This window comes from Nicotiana sylvestris, chromosome 1 (genome assembly GCF_000393655.2).
Source record: "Nicotiana sylvestris chromosome 1, ASM39365v2, whole genome shotgun sequence".
Classification (NCBI taxonomy): Eukaryota; Viridiplantae; Streptophyta; class Magnoliopsida; order Solanales; family Solanaceae; genus Nicotiana; species Nicotiana sylvestris.
The window spans coordinates 59,829,417-59,835,416 of record NC_091057.1 but is presented as its reverse complement, the minus strand read 5'-3'; positions in this window follow the sequence as shown (position 1 = coordinate 59,835,416).

Below are 6,000 nucleotides of genomic sequence, written 5' to 3'. Positions count from 1 at the left end.
AACATACCCGGAGTAGGAAAACTCTATATAAGATTTTTGGCGAAGATTACACCGTACTCTTCTAGAACCGCAAAACTTTTACGTTGTTAATCTTCTAATAATTCTCGTTGCTACTGTTTTGTAGGAAAAATTGGCAAAATCTACTGAAAGTTTGAAGAATGAAGATGAAGATTACCATAAAGGAGTGAAGTATTTCCTTGAAATGGCATTAAAAGAGTTCAAAAGAAATCCATCCTCCCTTGAACGTCCAAAATTACTATGCTATGAATGGAAAGCCACACTTTAGACTATTCATTGTATATTAGGTAGTACTGATTGTATAGTAGTCTAAGAGTTCCACAATTTAGACTACTGAACGTCCACAATTTCCATGCTATTTTGACATGTTGCCACCTACTTAAAGGTGACTAAGAGTCATCTTTTGGAAAGTGGCTTGCTGCCACGTGGGGTACGGGGGAAAGTTTTGGTCTTTATCCATTTATTAGTTAACCGGGTAATGTTTCGTTACCCGGTAATTAATCTATTACCCGCATAATTTCAAAAATTGTCTCAACTTAATTAAATACTACACTCTTTTAACATACCTTGTATACCTTACTATCATGGCCATATAGTACCTTGTATGACACTAGTCCATAAATGTCGGGTATTTTAGCTCGGACCGTATTTTATCCCAAAATGCCAAACTTTGACAAAATTTATTTTTTTCGATATTACTTACCCTCTTACCTTCACTAATTTATTCATCACTTATAATCTTTATAATCCCCAAATAATTATTTTCTTGGACTGATGTCAATTACCTTACGACAAATTTAACGTAAAATACTGCAGGGTGCAACGTTGTCGTAACTTATTACTGCGAAGCATAATATCACAGTAATGTAATACTGCGGGACGTAATATTGACGTAATATTACGGGGCGTAACATCATTCCCCCTTTGGAACATTCGTCCTCGAATGTTGACTGATGCTCTTATCATTTTCGTAACTTATAGCTCTTGTGAATACCTTAATACTCTTCTTGCTATTTAAGTAGTTGTTGTGTGAATAAATCCAATGTCTAGGGTATTTCCCTCCTTTAGTCTTTTTGCTCATATCATGACCTGTGGTCGAAATCTTCCTAATCTTGCAACTTCTGTTACTTGCTGTCATGCAACCTGTATGACCCTGGCTTTGTAGGTGCACTTATGTGATTCATCTTTCCTTTTTACATATACCTTTTAGTCAATATGTAGGCCTTACTTTGTATATACAATGCTTAAAAGGATGCCTCTCTAGGCCTCTATAGGTATATTGAAGTCCTCTGCTCGATATTTTGTTGGATTTACAAATATTGCTAAATCTCATCGCATAGGTCCGTTTAACCATCCGTATGAATTTACTGCCATAGATCTTACTTTAATTTATTGTTGCTGAGGTCTGCTACCAAGTCCCAGCTTACTCTCGTTGCTCATTCCATATGTATAAATTTAAGTCCTTTTAATGCTTCCTTATTATTGTTCATCTTAGGAATGGCGGCTTAATCTCTTCTCATACTTTATAACTTTTATCCATCCATTGTTGATTTACCTCAATTTTGATCCATAATCCACCCCTGATAACTTAACCTTTTATGTAATATTTCTACTAGGATTCACGTTTTATCGGTGAACATCTGAAATGATTAGATTGATCCACCTAGACCGATACCCTGCTTTCATAATCGTATCTCACGGCATCCCAATGTGATTTACCTTGCGTGGGTATTTTAATCTTGTCCAATTCATGAGATCCCTTTCTCTTATTCGTCAGATCGTTACTCAATCGAAGGCCCAAAAGTCATCATTTTTTTCTATAATAATTACACCCTCATTCTATTAACAGGGCAATATTCCATCTCTTCTGGATGTTATTAGCCTTAGACTCCTTTGAGTTCATTCAGGCTATACTGAATTTTCTATAATTTAGAGAAACCGTTAGCTTTCTTATTTTCATGGGTTTCAATCCCGAGGACTTATCCGTTCTCGTCACCCTTTCACTTGCCTTTCCTCATCCTCACTCATATTTCGTTAAAACTTTGTCGCTTTACTATACTTTAGCTCGGGACCTATACATATCTATTTATTCTATCCGAGGCCTTCCTTCAACTTGCTTGCACCATAGATTTCCTTATGTTGTTCTGGAACATCAAGCGAGACATCACATCGTCTCTGACTATCCTTTACTCTCATAATCATGTTTTTCGATGCCTAGACCATAGGCTGGAAGATATGCTACTGACGCCGCTGCTATCATTCCTGGATATTGAATCCTTGCGCTTATAGGCTTCTATCCGAAGTATGGATTATTTACGATCTTCTGCCTTTGAGTATCTCGTACGTTGTTCACCTTAACCTTACTTACCTTAGAATTTCACATCGTATCATCTATCTCTTTCATGACCTTCCCTCCACATGGGTATAATTCATGTCCATAACTTGAAGCTCTATTATAATTGTTATACCTCTGGTGCATACATAATCTGGTAGGAGCTTCGTACTGACTTCTTATGAGACTAGTACCCTTCTAACTGGCTTTATCGTAGGGCCATTATAGAACATAGTTGATATGCTATCTCTCTTGTACCTCTAATATTAAGAGTGATTCTGCTATGTTCTCAATCATGACTCATATAACTTCTAGGTTCAATAATCAAATTCCTTATTTACTTTGTTGATGTAACTCTTTAGTTTCCTTCTTCTTCTGATCGGCCTTTATGCTGGCTTAAGTTATCTTCCAATCTGTGGCTCAGGGTATTAGTTATTACTTTAGCCCTCCATGGAGGCTATGGAATATTCATGATACAATCTTTTAACAATTCATTCCTTTGTCCTTGACCTGGGCTTAATTCTTTCTTTTAATTTATACCGGAATCTTTTACGGTTGTATGATTGTCAATATATATGTTGCATGTATAAAACTCTGAACTCTTAAGTCCATTCATAGCGTCACCAACTTGGGATCATTGATCAAATAATTTCTTTTGTTCCTTCTCAGTTTTCTTTTAACGTAAGCTATTATCTTTCTTGATCTTTCTTACTCTTGTTGTGTGCATACTTAGCTTATCTTAGCTCCTCCTCATGCCAGAATTTCCGTACAACTCATATGATCTTCGAATATTTCTTTTGATTTTTTACTTCACGTTCACTAGCCACGGTAGATTCCTCTTTCTTTTGGAGGACATACAATGTTGTTGTGAGACTGTTGTTACATGACCATTTCCTCTTTAGGTCGTTGTGCTAAGGTTGAAGCCTTCTTCCTTATTTCCTCAGCTAGTTTTTCGTTGTAGTACTTAAGGAGAACCCTTGACTCTCATAAAGCAGCAAGTTTACTTCATCGTATACCCAATAAAATTTTTTTATATCCTTCTTCGCCTACAATTATCCGTAGTTACTTATCTCACGCCCTTGTGCTTGTAGGGTTGCTTCAGAACTTATATTTTGACTGTCTTCCCAGTGGCACTCTCTTTTATTTCCATAACGTTCATACCATACCTTTAACTACCCCAATTCCTATTTGAATATTTCTCAAGAGTCCCGATGTCACAATTGCGAGACTGAATTTTCCATGTTGGGGTTCATTATGTTTGTCTTGCATGATCTGCTGATTTGTCTATAACCTCTTGTCTAGCCACGACTAGGCTCTTCCTGCATTAATTACTAACTACTCATTGGCCCATCCTCATGTCAATATTCCATGAAATCTTCCTTGGGTTATTTCTTTGGTCTTAACTTATGTCTCACACTGGCTCCTTAATTATCAATAACATCTCGAGAAGGAACCCTTACTTCGTCTCCTTGACATTGCGTTTGTATAATGTTCTGGAATCGTAGCATACCTGTAGCATTTGGATAAGTGCAATATCATCCCTTTCTCATTTTTATCGCATTCTTCTTTTTATCATTCCATATTCCCTCCTTTAGGTGATTACTAAGAGTTTGAGCTACAAGGATCTACCTATAGATGTTTTCCTCTTCATCTTTGGCATCGTTTCTTAACATCAATGATTCTTACTCGCCTTGTGGCAATTCTCCTGTACCAAGGATGACAAATTCCCTTACTCGCGAGTGTGACACTTAGCGTAACTGGCACATACAGTCTCTTAAGCTTAACTTTGCTCATATTGCTTGCTCTAGGGAAACGTCTCCCTGAATGACTATTCTCTGAATTCATCGTGAATCTTCTTCTATGGTTCATTCTATTACCACTGGAACGAAATATGAAATTCCCATGATGCTGAGTACTTTCCAATTTTTCGGTCCCTAATTCATATTTTAGTTTATCTTGTTTACCAGCCCATACTGATTTCTATTACCTTGGGGATTAACTTTCCTCTCTGGTAGTCGCGTTGGAGTCACGAACTTATTTCTCGAAATGAGGATATAACCTTATGGCCTATGCTCTTTATTGTCTTAAGGCCCATCACCATCTCTTCCTTCATTTGACTATAAGTTCTGTAACACTCTACCGTTTTCATCTATGTATCACACCTTATTCATAATGCTCCCTTATCTCGCTTCTCATTATTCTGCTAATATTTCTGCATATCCCTTTTTTTGTGAAACTTCAATACGACATTCTTTCGCTTTTAGTTTTCCTTTACTCCATCCAGTGGCTCTTCAAGTTGCTTAACGTTCTCGTTTTACTAGAGACGCGAGCCACACTAAGGTAATATTTATCCCTTCAAGGCTTATAGTGCATGTCATTGTAGCACTCATATCTGGCTGCACTATTTTAGAGTGCACTATCTAGGCGTCTCATAAAGAGATTTATTAACACATTTGCAATATGCTTCGAAAATGTCAACTGACGCAATCAATCCATCCATCATATCTTCTTATACTATTTTTGTTAACCCCCATAAGGCATATCTGGAAGGGGTGCGACCAATTGTATATACCTCTGTTACTATTGACTATAACTCAAAAGGCTTATGTTCCTCTGCCTCAATTACAAACGTTGTTAGCCTTCATTAATTGGGTGCCTCGTACCCTTCTTCATCTTGCTTCTTTTGCTTGTTAAAACCTATATTTATCTTTTTAATCTCCCATTGTCTTTTACCATAAAGATGGATATGCATTATTGCCTTAAGGCTTCTTATCAGGAAGCTTGTACCTTTCAGTACACCCATGATCTGCTAAAGACCTCACATTTACTTATCATAGGCATCATACAAAAATCCAATTCCTCTGACTCAGCTTTTCCACAACAATCTCTCTTTCCAACCTTCTTTCGGGAAGTAGGCATCGTCTTATTACGAATAAAATAGAATTTCAGAACTTGAATTCTTATAAGTGAGCTCTACCACACGATCTAGAGTAAGAAGAAAGAGTGACAATCCTAAATGCCCTGTAGCCTCCTGCTTATAAGTGTGGTGCACGACACACCCATAAACAAGACTCTACTAGACACGGCTTGTAGACTCCCTAGGACAGAACTGCTCTGATACCACTTTTGTCATGACCCAAACCGATGGGCCGCGACGGGCACCCAGTACCTTACTTGACAGAGTACCAATGTAATATACCTTTCTTATTACATCATTATATACATGTGACATATGGGCCTAATAGACTAACATAATCATTTAAAAACTCAAACATAGGCCGACAGGGTCGTACAATTTTTCACATACACGACATATGTCTACAAGCTTCTAAGAGTACATAAGTGTCACAAAGGTCGGGATAGAGTTCCGCCATACCAAACAATAGAAGTCTAAATCATACTAACCAAATATGCAACTCCGAAACAAATGGAGCGCACCAACATCTTTCGCTGAGCTGATAGCCTACTTGGAGGGCTCTCGACCTGTCTATCAGGACCTGCGGGCATGTAACGCAACGTCCCCAGGCAAAAGGGACGTTAGTACGAATAATGTACCGAGTATGTAAGGAACATAAATAAATACATAGGAGACATGAAAGACATATGGAGTACATGACTCAACCCGTAAGTCTGAATAACTTTGTAAATCA